Source organism: Stegostoma tigrinum, chromosome 8 (genome assembly GCF_030684315.1).
Source record: "Stegostoma tigrinum isolate sSteTig4 chromosome 8, sSteTig4.hap1, whole genome shotgun sequence".
NCBI classification, from domain to species: Eukaryota; Metazoa; Chordata; class Chondrichthyes; order Orectolobiformes; family Stegostomatidae; genus Stegostoma; species Stegostoma tigrinum.
This window is the reverse complement of record NC_081361.1, coordinates 89,236,825-89,251,182: the sequence shown is the minus strand read 5'-3', so window position 1 is coordinate 89,251,182 and position 14,358 is coordinate 89,236,825. Positions and strand designations below refer to the sequence as shown.

General features: G+C 45.7%; 1 protein-coding gene across 1 annotated transcript in view; it reads left to right on the top strand.

The window, feature by feature from the left end:
• Window positions 1–282: 282 nt before the first annotated feature.
• The window catches only part of LOC125456255 (volume-regulated anion channel subunit LRRC8B-like), a 78,942-nt gene continuing 64,866 nt past the window's right edge, over window positions 283–14,358 (top strand). Inside the window, exon 1 of the mRNA XM_048539222.2 lies at window positions 283–567. The gene's annotated coding sequence lies outside the window, so the exon portion shown is untranslated. The remainder of the gene's footprint in view (window positions 568–14,358) is intronic.

Sequence of the window (14,358 nt, the reverse complement as noted above, 5' to 3'; positions counted from 1 at the left end):
ATACAATCATCATGTCCAGGCTCTAACCTCTAACCAGGAGGATCACTGTTATCCAACTATTCTATACATTCCTGCATTACTTTGCACTTGAACCATTTCAGAATTCTGAATTGAACTTGGGATGATCATTAACAACCTAATTAGTTAACAAACTTGAGTAACCTTGACAAATCAATACAGATGTGTAACTTCATTGTCTTCCATTGGGTCTCACATAATACAGTCATTAATAATTAGCCACATTAAGCCTGATATTTGATTCATGTAGGTGCTGATGTCACCAGCATTGTTAAGACAATCCATCCTCTCCGCTCTTCAGGTTTGAATCATATGTTTTGCATTTCAGAAGAACCAGATGGATTAAAATATTTTCTGGGATTTGCTCAATTTTAGCTAAAATGAATTATGAGGATAGCATCATGTTTTGTTTTAAAAACAAAAATCGTTCGGCATTCTGGCAAAATCACATCCATAGTGCATCCATAATAAATCCTGGGAAGAGATGGTGGACCATTGCCTTGACTGCTTGCAGTCCATGTGATGATGTTGTCCCCTCAGAAGGATTAGGTAAGGGATCCTTTTTTTTCTTGAAGTTGACGCAGTCTTGTGTGTTTTGTGTGATTCACCTGTAAATGTCTTAAGGAATAATATATAAATGCATCACTTCACCTTTGTTCAGATTCTGAGCATCAATGTAGCTTTTGGCCATGATTGAAGGCACGGGACTCAGTGGTTACCACTGCTGCTTACAGCACCAGGGACCCAGGTTCAATTCCAGCTTTGGGCAACTGTCTGTGTGCAGTTTCCACATTCTTCCCACGTCTGCGTGGGTTTCCTCCCACAGTCTAAAGATATACAAACTAGGTCAATTGGCCATACTAAATTGCCCCTAGTGTCTAGGGTGGGAAATGCAAGGCTGGTTTACAGGGTGGATCTGGGTGGGACGCTCTTCGGAGGGTCAGTAAGGATTGGCCTCCTTGCGCACTGTAGGTATTGTATGAAGGGAAATCTAAATTTCAAAATGGCCAAGCCATGGATTAGGAAGGCTATGATGTTGAATATTTAAAGGTGAGATGGATTGGAAAGTGATACAAGTACCAAAGTGTTTTGCGTGGGCCATAGAATGTGTCAGCTGGATCAATGGTGCACTATAAAGGGGTTAGCTCTGACTCTGAAATATTAATGTTACACAGCGTGCATCTTATACCATTGAAAGAAATCATGCATGTTAAATGAACTTACTGCCTCTTGCAGTCTTGTGGTGAGATTACCCCACAGTAAGATGTTTTTTAAAGAAAATAAATATTTTAGTTGCATTAACAGACCCTGCAAATATTCTTCAGTGGCACAAGGAGACAAGAGCATTATAAGGGCTAGCACATTTACCTCTGAATTAGTGATTCTGCGTTCAAATTACAATCCAGAAACTCAAACATGTAATTTTAACTGACATCTCAGTTCAGAAAGTGGGCCAGCATTGCAAGTGGAAGTTTCTGAGGAGCCATTAATATATTTCTCTCCTCAGGCTGCTGTAGATTAACCCGTAGAACAATTTTGAGGGAGAAGAAGACAGTTCTTCTGGCATCCTGAACAATAATTATCCCGTAACAAACATCACTTAAAAACAAGGGACATTTACTCAGTCACTATCCCTTTGCTAATTGTGTGAGCTTGTTGTATTTCCAGCGTTACAAAAATTGCTACAGTTCAAACGTGCCCCATTGGCTGTAAAACAACTCAAGAGCTTCAAAGACACCTTGTAAATGTGTGTCATACCAAATACAGACAGTTACATCTAAGGCTTATGGCAGGGTAGAACTGTTGCTTTCGGTACAAGTGGGAATTGCATTTGTACCCAATTGTGCATAGTATTCTTCCTACAGCAATTTCCCACGCAAACTCATTTGAACTGGTGATTGCAGAATCTCCTATTGGCAGCCTATAAATGTTCCCTGATTAATATTTAAGATTAGTAACTTGTAAAGATTGATTAAGGCAGTTGCAATTGATCCTTCACAAAATATATGCATTTTAATTATGGTGTCAATCCACTGCCTGTGAACAATCTGATTTTGAATTACTGAAAGTGTTTCTTCTAAAAAAAACTTCTTAGCACAAAAGCATAGTACTATAGATACTAGAAATCTATAATCTAATATTAAAAAAAACACAAAACGTAGGAAATACTCAGCAACGTAACATACAGCGGCTCAGTGTTCAGGGACCTGGGTTCAATCGCACCTTCGGGTGACCGTCTGTGTGGGGTGTGTACATTCTCTCTGCCTGGTGCTCCGGTTTCCTCCCACAGTCCAAGGATGCGTAGGTTAGGTGGATTGGCCATGGGAGAAAATAAGGTAGGGGGTAGGTCTGGGTGGCCAGCTCTTTGGTGGGTTGATGTTGGTTCGATGGGTTGAGTAGCCTATTTCCATGATGCAGGGATTCAAGGTCTCAGACAGCAACTGTGGAGAGGGAATATACAAAGATGTAAGTTAGGAGCAGGCAAGGTCATTAGACCCCTCCAACCTGCTCTGACAATCAATAAAATCATGACTGATCTGATTTTAGCACCGTCTGTATATGATGAGAGTCTGCTCAGTTATCAGACCCTCTTGTTGCCACAATGTACATCAATACTGCTCTGCATTGCTAAGAAATGCCTTTGGTTTTTGCAACTGCAGGGAGTGTCAAACTCCAATGTTTTTCTTGACACTGAAAAACTGTACAGAACTGCTTCAGTACCTGCGAATGTCAATAAATAGAGATAATGGGAAATGCAGATGCTGGAGAATCCAAGATAATAAAATGTGAGGCTGGATGAACACAGCAGGCCAAGCAGCATCTCAGGAGCACAAAAGCTGACGTTTCAGGCCTAGACCCTTCATCAGAGAGGGGGATGGGGTGAGGGTTCTGGAATAAATAGGGAGAGAGGGGGAGGCGGACCGAAGATGGAGAGAAAAGAAGATAGGTGGAGAGAGTATAGGTGGGGAGGTAGGGAGGGAATAGGTCAGTCCAGGGAAGACGGACAGGTCAAGGAGATGGTTTGAGGTTCGTAGGTAGGAAATGGAGGTGCGGCTTGGGGTGGGAGGAAGGGATGGGTGGGAGGAAGAACAGGTTAGGGAAGCAGAGACAGGCTGGACTAGTTTTGGGATGCAGTGGGTGGAGGGGAAGAGCTGGGCTGGTTGTGTGATGTAGTGGGGGGAGGGGACGAACTGGGCTGGTTTTGGGATGTGGTGGGGGAAGGGGAGATTTTGAAGCTGGTGAAGTCCACATTGATACCATTGGGCTGCAGGGTTCCCTAGCGGAATATGAGTTGCTGTTCCTGCAACCTTCGGGTGGCATCATTGTGGCACTGCAGGAGGCCCATGATGGACATGTCGTCTAAAGAATGGGAGGGGGAGTTGAAATGGTTCGCGACTGGGAGGTGCAGTTGTTTGTTGCAAACCAAGTGGAGGTGTTCTGCAAAGCGGTCCCCAAGCCTCCGCTTGGTTTCCCCAATGTAGAGGAAGCCACACCAGCTACAATGGATACAATATACCACATTGGCAGATGTGCAGGTGAACCTCTGCTTGATATGGAAAGTCATCTTGGTGCTTGGGATAGGGGTGAGGGAGGAGGTGTGGGAGCAAGTGTAGCATTTCCTGCAGTTGCAGGGGAAGGTGCCGAGTGTGGTTGGGTTGGAGGGCAGTGTGGAGCGAACAAGGGAGTCACGGAGAGAGTGGTATCTCCGGAAAGCAGACAAGGGTGGGGATGGAAAAATGTCTTGGGTGGTGGGGTCGGATTGTAGATGGCGGAAGTGTCGGAGGATGATGCGTTGTATCCGGAGGTTGGTGGGGTGGTGTGTGAGAACAAGGGGGATCCTCTTTGGACGGTTTTGGCAGGGGTGGGGTGTGAGGGATGTGTTGTGGGAAATGCGGGAGACGTGGTGAAGGGCGTTCTCGACCACTGTGGGGGGAAAGTTGCAGTCCTGGAAGAACTTGGACATCTGGGATGTGCGGGAGTGGAATGCCTCATCGTGGGAGCAGATGCGGCAGAGGCCAAGGAATTGGGAATAGGGGATGGAATTTTTGCAGGAGGGTGGGTGGGAGGATGTGTATTCTAGGTAGCTGTGGAGTCGGTGGGCTTGAAATGGACATCAGTTACAAGCTGGTTGCCTGAGATGGAGACTGAGAGGTCCAGGAAGGTGAGGGATGTGCTGGAGATGGCCCAGGTGAACTGAAGGTTGGGGTGGAAGGTGTTGGTGAAGTGGATGAACTGTTTGAGCTCTTCTGGGGAGCAAGAGGCAGCGCCGATACAGTCATCAGTGTAATGGAGGAAGAGGTGGGGTTTGGGGCCTGTGTAGGTGCAGAAGAGGGACTGTTCCACGTAACCTGCAAAGAGGCAGGCATAGCTGGGGCCCATGAGGGGTGCTCATGGCCACCCCCTTAGTCTGTAGGAAGTGGGAGAAATCGAAAGAGAAGTTGTTGAGGGTGAGGACGAGTTCGGCTAGGCGGATGAGGGTGTTGGTGGAGGGTGACTGGTCATGCCTGCGGGACAAGAAGAAGAGGAGGGCCTTGAGGCCACTTCATGCGGAATACAGGTGTATAGGGACTGGACGTCCATGGTGAAAATGAGGTGTTGGGGGCCAGGGAATTGGAAGTTCTGGAGGAGGTGGAGGGCGTGGGTGGTGTCACGGATGTAGGTAGGGAGTTCCTGGACCAAAGGGGAGAAAATGGAGTCCAGATAGGTGGAGATGAGTTTGGTGGGGCAGGAACAGGCTGAGACGATGGGTCGACCAGGGCAGGCAGGTTTGTGGATTTTGGGAAGGAGATAGAAATGGGCCGTGCGGGGTTGGGGAACAATGAGGTTGGAGGCTGTGGGTGGGAGGTCCCCTGAGGTGATGAGGTCATGAATGGTGTTGGAGATGATGGTTTGGTGCTCGGGTGTGGGTTCATGATCAAGGGGGTGGTAGGAGGAGGTGTCGGAGAGTTGGCGTTTGGCCTCGCCGATGTAGAGGTCAATGTGCCATACTTCTACTGCGCCACCCTTGTCTGCGGGTTTGATGGTGAAGTTGGGGTTGGAGCAGAGGGAGCGGAGGGCAGCCCGTTCTGCAGGGGAGAGGTTGGAGTGGGTGAGAGGGGTAGAGAGGTTGAGGCGGTTAATGTCTCGATGGCAGTTGGAGATGAAGAGTTCGAGGGAGGGTAGGAGGCCTGGGGGTGGTGTCCAGGAGGAGGACCTGTGTTGGAAGCGGGTGAAGGGGTCAGTGGAGGGAGGGTTAGGTTCCCGGCTGAAGAAGTAGGCATGGAGGCGAAGGTGGTGGAAAAACTGCTGTATGTCCAATCGTGACTGGTATTCGTTGATGTGTGGTTGTAGGGGGACAAAGGTGAGCCCCTTGCTTAGGACTGACCGTTCGTCCTCAGTCAGTGGGAGGTCTGGGGGGGAAGGTGAAGATTCGGCAGTGCTCAGTGTGGCTGTCTCCTCTGGGGTTGCTGGCTGTGGAAGTTGTGGGCGGAGCGATGAGGTGGTCGGCTGTGGGCGGGGCCTACTGTGTTCATCCAGCTTCACACTTTATTATCTTTATTATTATCCTTAATGTCAATAAATACACTGTTTTAGTGAATAAAGTATGTTTTTGCAATAAAAACATCTCCACATTCCCATCTGCTCCCACTCCCCCAATAACCTTTCAGATCCTTGCTTAAGAGAATCTGCCATTCCTGTCTTAAAAATATTTAGACTTTGCTTTCACCACTTTTTTTGGAAAAAGAGTATCAAGAAAAACATTTCCACTGGTCTCTGATTTAAATGGGCAACGACTTAGTTTCAAACAATGACCTAGAGCAGTATTATGGTTAACTTAGAACTGTAATCCCAAGGGATCTAATTTTTCAGTAAATTAAAATTGAGGCAAATGAATAGATAAATGGTTAATACAGTCTTTGGGATGACAACCTCCATACTTCGCATCACACTGGCATTGTCATTCATATACCACATTACCTATTTTATGAAGTCTGGTGGAACAGGTCAAACGGCATATCCCTTCAGCTGTTTGTATCTCAATAGGCACCTACTGTACTGAAACAACATACATGTGCAAAACCCACAACACGTGTCCAACATCTGATGTGATTCCATGACATTGATGTGATTCTGAACTTGGTTAAGAGACAGGTAAGACCTCATTGTGTAAAATTTTTCTTAGAAATCACTGCTGCCCTCTCTCCAATGCATTCACATCCTTCCTATAGCGTGGTGCACAGAGCTACACACAATACTATAATTTCCCTGAATAGAGTTTGGAAGAAAAGTCATTATGGGCTCATAAAGCATGTTCAAAAGTATCACAGATAGTAGGAGTTTCTGATTCTGGAGAATCTGAGATAATAAGTTGTAGAGCTGGATGAACCCAGCAGGCCAAGCAGCATCAGAGGAGCAGGAAAGCTGACGTTTTGGGCCCAGACCCTTCTTCAGAAAAAAGGTTTTTTTCTGAACAAGGGTCTAGGCCCAAAACATCAGCCTTCCTGCTCCTCTGATGCTGCTTGGCCTGCTGTGTTCATCCAGCTCTACACCCTATTATCTCAAAAGTACCATTCCTTGTTCACTACCTAGACAGTAATTTCCTGGATTTGATTCCAGTTGGCTGAAGGTTATGGTACAAAATCTTGAGGCCCCGACTTGACATTCGATAGCATTATCACCAATGAATTCCCCAATATCAACACCCTGAGTGTTACCATAAATCAGGAATAGCTATACACATAAGTAGTTTAAAAAGCAGGTCATAGACTATGAATGTGGAGAGGTGATATTGTTAGACTATTAATGCACGGACTCTGGTACTGTCCTGGGGACGTGGGTTTGAATCCTGCTGTGACAGTTGGTGGAATTTGAATTAAATAAATATCTGGAATTAGGAGTCTAATGGTGACCATAGAACTGTTGTCAATTGTCAGGTGAAAAACCCACCTGTTACTCTAATGTCCTACCTGGTTTGTCCTACACATTAGTCAAGACCCACAGCAATGTGGTTGACTCTTAAATGCCCACTAGGCAATTATAGATGGGCAATAAATGCTGGCTCAGCCTGTGACATCCACATCCCAACTCTGGTGTGTAACTCACCTCCTGACTCCCGAAAGCCCACCATCATCTTCAAAGCACAAGTCAGGAGTGTGATGGAATACTCCCCACTTGCCTGGATGAGTGCAGCCCCAACAAGGTTTAAGAAGCTTGACACCATCCAGGGCAAAACAACTAATTTGGTTGATATCCCATCACACAGCTTCAACATTCGGTCCCTTCGCCACTACCTACATACAGTAGCAGCAGTGTATAAGATGCATTGTACCAAATCACCAGGTTCTTAGGCAGTTCCTTCTAAACCCAGAAACTTTACTATCGAGAAGGACAAGAACAGAAACACCACCAGCTCCCCTCCAAGTCACACACCATTCTAACTTGGAAATATAATGCTGTTCCTTAACTGTCACTGGGTCAAAATCCTGGAACTCCATCCCAACAGCCTCATGGGTATTCCATGCCATAAGGATTATAGCAGTTTCAGGGGCAACTCATCACCACCTCCTACAGGGAGAAAAGGGGACGGGCAATAAATGGTGACCCAGCCAGTGATACTCACATCCCAAGAATGTGTAAGGAAAAACTCATCAGGTTAGCTCAGAATATTGAAGAAAACTTTAACTCACTAAAATATTGTGTAACAAAGCTACATTTATCATCATTAGAGCGGCTGGACTGTTGTAAAAATCCATGTAAAAAGCCTGAATGAGCAGGGGCTCATCTGCTCCCACAAGATTTTTTTTTTCTTTTCTGCTCTTTCTACTTCTGCTCTTTGTCTTTCGTTTTTTTCTTCTCCTTTTTATTTTGTTTTCCTTCGGAGATTTCTGCGGTGGCTTGGTCAGTGGAATCGGGGTGGCAGCTCAGGCGGGCGGTGTGCTGAAGGGCAGCTCGCACTGGTGGTCAGCGCAGTTGGCAGCAGGCACGGTGACTGGAGCTGGTGAAGGCAGCGACAGCAGGGTCACCCCTCCTGGCATTCGGATTTGGTAACAGTGGCAAAACCCCTCCAGAGACCTGGTCTGGCAGGGGAGCCAAGGTCTCCTGGTGCTGGCGTTGGCGAGGCAGCCGCTGCACCGGTGACGGCGCGGTATGCCCCAAAGTGAGGACTCCTGGCATTGTCGTGGTGTCAGCGGAGCTGGGGACCCCTGGCTATGGGGCGAGTGTGGGCTCAAGGTGGGACATGGCATCCGCATCGGTGGGCCCAGCGGTGAAGAGATAGTGCCCAAAGATCGGCGACTCAGGCGCAGGTGTCGACGAAGTGGTCAGCTCAGGGCTCAGGATTCTCCTTTTCATTTTTAAACTATTCTCTTTCAGATGCACCTTTCATCCTTTTTATTCTTAAAATTCTATGAAAAATGGTGCCGGACTGTGGTGCCTGTTGAAGCTTCTCACCGTATTTTATTGTATTATTCACTGTAAAATGCAAGAGACGATCGATAAATCTCTCATCGTTCATTCATTAATACATTTCAGGAAATTTACCTGCTTCTGCAGCTTGGTCTGATCTATGTATGACTCCATAGGGAATACACTCCTCTGGCACAGAAATGAGCCATCCCACATTAAAAGATGAATCACGACAATGCAAAATCAATACCAGTTTTGACTATTAACAGAGCATCTAACCCGGCTATTATTGTCATAAATCTAAAATAAGGTTCAACAAATTACTATGAGGTATAATTTTGTGATGTTCTCGTGGATCCTCAATATATGGAGGTAGAAGTTATAGAATTAAATAGAAAATTTGCTAACTGTAGGTGTATCTACACCAGTAGGACGGCAGTGGTGTGAAAAGGCAACTCACCATCACCATCCCAAATGCAATGGCTAATGAATGTTTGCTCAGCCACTGACACCCAATAATAAAAGAATAAATAGAAAAATCATTGGATCTCTGATGTGCAAATCATGCTGGGGGGAGCATCGAATTCCTCGAGTTTACCGACAAAACAGGTTATTTTTACAACATGCTTCCAGCAGATGGCAGAGACTGTCACTATTTGAATGGGAGCACTGTTCGCGGTTCGGAATTGTGTAATGCATTGCAGTTGTTGAACCTTAAAAGGTCATGTCTAGTCAAAGCTGCTAATGCATCTGTAAGTGTGAGTACGGATATACGGTCATCTTAGAGTGGAGACCAAAACCTTTTAATTCTTTGTTGTAAATGGAAACAAAGACGATTCAAATTAAATAAATCAAACAACTAAATTCTCAGTGCAACTGTTAGTTTCAATATTTTCTGAGTCTGTTAAATCAGGAAGACTTCAAGTTCTGTCTGAATGCTGTGTCAATCACTACGCACTCTCTCTCTTACCGCCTGGGTGTGACCAAGTTCTGTTGAGTCCAATTCTTTTGGGATCCGTAATGAAAACTTAAGAAATTGCACAGACTAATTTTTCTAAATACATGGCACCTTTATGAAAGTACTTCATTGAGGTGTCATCGAACAGAATTCGGCACTGAGCCACAAAAGGACACATTAGGGCAGATGACCAAAACCTTGTTGAAAGAGGTAGGTTTTGAGGAGCATATCAAAGGAGGAAAGAGGAAAAGAGAGGAAGGGGCTGTTTTGGACGGGAATTCGGCGGAGAAGGAGTTATGGCTGCTGAAGATGTGATCACCAGTGTTGATGTGATTAAGTTAGCAATGCACAAGAGGCCTGAATTAGAGCAGCACAGACATATCGAAGAATTCACGGAGAGTACAGAATTAGGGAGGAAGGGGGAGCCCAAGGGTGAGATTTTTTTAAAAAATCAGCGTTGCTTAACCAGGAGGCAAAGTAGAATCCAATCCCTACAGTGTAGAAGCAGGCCATTCAGTCCATCGAATCCACATCAGCCCTCCAAAGAGCATCTCACTGAGGCCTACCATAACTCTCTAACCCTGTATTTCCCATGACTAATCCACCTATCCTGCCAAATTTAGTATGGCCAATCCACCAGAACCGCACATCTTTGGACTGTGGAAGAACCAGAGCACCTAGTGGAAGCCAACGCAGTTGCCCGGGGCTGAAATTGAACTTTGGTCTGTGACACTGAGAGGCGGCAGTGCTACCACTGAGCTACCATACAGGCCAGCAAGCATGCTGGTGAAGGATGAACACAACACAGCAACAGGAGGACAAGAACAAACACAATTCAAAACAGCCAAACTTTAAAATTCACTCAATTTTCATATCCTCAGAGTTAATCAGTCAGCTGCACTCGGACCTTCCTTAACGGGGTCTCCTAAAATCCACTGTAATCATGCTTGAGACAGAGGCACGAGGGTCTTGAATGACCTCAGATCTAGAGCAGGGACAATGTTGAAGGTCAGACATGGGTGGCCATGTCAAGGGGTGACAAGGGTGAGGATGAGGGTTTCAGCAGCAGAATAGCTGAGGCAGTGGTGGGTGGCGGGGAAGGGACTGATACAATGTTATGGAGGTGGAAGTAAGCAGCATAGTGAGAGCAGATGTGCGGTTACTAGCTCATCTAGGGATTAAGAATGACACCAATGTTGGGAAGAGGCTGTTTCTGCTTCAGATACGGAAAGGGATTAGGCAGTGGATAGTGAGCAGATCTTATGCGGGGGATTGAATACAATTGTTTTGTTCTTCCAAAACATGGGGAGTGAGACCCAGAGCAGTACGTGGGGATTCTGGTCCTACAACCCATCCAGCTCATACAAGTCCCATCTATCCCAAGGTCAGTCCTAAAGTCTCAGAAATCTAAATCCCTCCCTGCTACACCACCCCTCCAGCCACATATTGATTCAGCCTGCTCTCCTATTTCTGATCTCATTACCACATGGCATATGAGGACCCTTGAGATTACTACCTCTAAGATTCTCCTTTACTTTCCAGCTCCCATTACTATCCTTGCAGGATCTTATCCCTCTTTTCACTGATGGTGGTGGGCCATTATCTCTGAATGTTATTCCTCTCCCTTCAGAGTGTACTGCGGCCACTCAGCGGCATCCTGCATTCTTGATCCTAGCGTCAGAGAGGCAATGTACCACACTGCTGTCACATCTGCAGCTGGAGAAACAGCTATCTGTTCCCCTTCTGATAGAAATCCCTCTCACTGTTTCTCTTGAATTCTTTTTTTCTCCCAACCCTATGCAGCTGTGCCACAGAAATGTATCTCATTGCATTCTGCTTTCTAACAATCTCCTCAGTGCATTCACAGCATTTTTTTAATTTCAAAAATATACATTATTCATAAAAATATCTTTACATTCATACATAGTCACTAAAGCAGTTTGGTTCTGTACAGTAAGACCATAAGACCATAAGACATAGGAGTGGAAGTAAGGCCATTCGGCCCATTGAGTCCACTACGCCATTTAATCATGGCTGATGGGCATTTCAACTCCACTTCCCTGCACTCTCCCCGTAGCATCTGAAGAAATAGATTGGAGTTTGACTTAATCCAACAAAGCAAAGACATTTCTTAGATAAATGCCTAAGAAGTGTCCTGACTCGAAACGTCAGCTTTCCTGCTCCTCTGATGCTGCCTGGCCTGCTGTGTTCATCCATCTCTACACTGTGTTATCTCAGACGCCACCATCGGCAGTTCTTACTATCTCAAAGACATTTCTTACTTGTGCAAGACTATATTTACATATATTTGAGGCATTGGGAGGGTCCAATAATTGAAAGGGACCGCATTTAATTTTGGCAGAAAGACCTCAGATGGCGGTGTTTCCCCTCTGTGCCTTGGTGGCAGCTTCCCCAAACTTTGGTTCATGCCTCAGCATGTAGTCTTGGGCCTTGGAATGTGCCAGTATGCAGCACTTGATTGAGGTTAACTCCTTTGCTCCCTGCCCATCCATGTACCTGTCCAGATACATCATAAAAGACACTATCGTGTCTGCGTCTAACACATCCGCTGGCAAAGCGTTCCAGGCTCCCACCACTCTCTGCATAAAGAACTTTCCACACATATCTCCCATAAACTTTCCTCATCTTACTTTGAACTTATGACCCTAGTAACTGAGTTCCCCACTCTGGGAAAAAGCTTCTTGCTATCCACCCTGTCTATACCTCTCATGATTTTGTAGATCTCAATCAGGTCCCCCCTCAATCTTTGTCTTTCTAATGAAGTAATCCTAATCTACTCAACATTTTGTCATAGCTCCTGCCCTCCATACCAGGCAACATCCTGGTGAACCTCCTCTGCACCCTCTCCAAATCATCCACATCCTTTTGGTAATGTGGCGACCAGAACTGTACGCAGTACTCTAAATGTGGGTGAACCAAAGTCTTATACAACTGTAACACGACCTGCCGACTCTTGTACTCAATACCCCATCCGATGAAGGAAAGCATGCTGTATGCCTTCTTGACCACTCTATTGACCTGCGTTATCACCTACAGGGAACAATGGGCCTGAGCACCCAGATCTCTCTGTTCATCAATTTTCCCCAGGACTTTTCCATTTACTGTATAATTTGTTCTTGAATTAGATCTTCCAAAATGCATCACCTCGCATTTGCCCGGATTGAACTTCATCTGCCATTTATCTGCCCAACTCTCCAGTCTATCTGTATTCTGCTGTAATCTCTGACAGTCCCCTTCACGATCAGCTACTCCACCAATCTTCGTATCATCTGCAAACTTGCTGATCAGACCACCTACACCTTCCTCCAAATCATTTATGTATATCACAAAAAACAGTGGTCCCAGCACAGATCCCTGTGGAATACCACTGGTCACAGGTCTCTAATTTGAGAAACCCCCTTCCACTACTACTCTCTGTCTCCTGTTGCCTAGCCAGTTTTTTATCCATCTAGCTAGCACACCCTGGATCCCATGCAACTTCACATTTTCCATCAGCCTGCCATGGGGAACCTTATCAAACGCCTTACTGATGTCCATGAATATGACGTTTACAGCCTTTCTCTCATCAATTAACTTTGTCACGTCCTCAAAGAATTCTATTAAGTTGGTGAGACATGACATTCCCTGCACAAAACCATGTTGTCTACCACTGATAAGCCCATTTTCTTCTAAATGGTAATAGATCCTATCCCTGAGTATCTTCTCCAGCAGCTTCCCTACCACTGACGTCAGGCTCACCAGTCGATAATTACATGGATTATCCTTGCCACCCTTCTTAAACAAGGGGATAGCATTAGCAATTCTCCAGTCCTCCAGGACCTCACCCATGTTTAAGCTTGCTGCAAAGAGATCTGTTAAAGCCCCGAGTATTTCCTCTCTCGCTTCCCTCAATAACCTGGGCAAGTCAGGAGCACATTGGAATATTCAGATTTACAGATAACAACAGTTCAGTAGAGATGAGCTGAGGCAGGAGAAGATCCCGAGGTGGGAATAGGTAGACTTAAATAAGGTTTAGACCGTTTTAGACTGCTGCCTGGAAGACTGATGGATTGGAAAGCGATGGAGTGACAGCTACAGTAGATATCAAAATCAATGGCTTCAGTCTTCCAAATGATTAATTGGAAGAAACGTCTGCTCCTACCGGTACTGGAGGTCAAATGAACAGTCTGATAGTTTGAGAATATTGGAAGAGAAGGATGTTAGAGTGAGGTGGATCTGGCTGTTGGCCGCATAACTAACATTTTGTCTTCTGAAGTTGTCACTAAGTGGCAATGTTTAGGAATTAGAAATGGGGGTGGGGGGTGGTTCCAAAAATTAATCTTGAGATCACAGGGGAGGAGCAAGCAGAGGAGCCAATGCAAGTGGCTTTCTGGTATGATTGGATTGATAAGAGTGGAACCCATTAAGAACATTCTGACTCACTGGAGGAACCATGGAGAAGTGAGAATGCAAAGTGGAAACAGACCCAAAATGCTGAGCACAGGGACAGGTGGTTTGCTGAGATACAAAAGGATTCAATTTATGGCTTTGAAAGGAGCAGTTTTGTAGCATCCCTCAGCAGGCCATTCAGTCTGCACTGGCCCACCAACAAGCATCTCACCTGGGCCCACCCCCCACAACTCTATCCCTATAACTGCACTTCCCTCAGTTAACCTACCCATATCTGAACACTACAGGACAATTTAGCACGGCCAATCCATCTAACCTGCACATCTTTGGACTGTGGGAAGAAACAGAACACCTGAAGGAAACCAACTCAGACACAGGGAGAATGTACAACCTCCACACAGACAGTAGCCCAAGGATGGAATTGATCTCAGACCCCTAGCCCTGTGAGACAGCAGTGCTAACCATTGAGCAATCAGATCAGTACTGTGATAGGAGCATAAACCTGATTGAAAGGATTCAAACACGAGGTTCAGGGATTTTGGTGGGAAAAGAGAGTTGGTTAAGTGTGGTTTTTAGCAAGGAGAGTG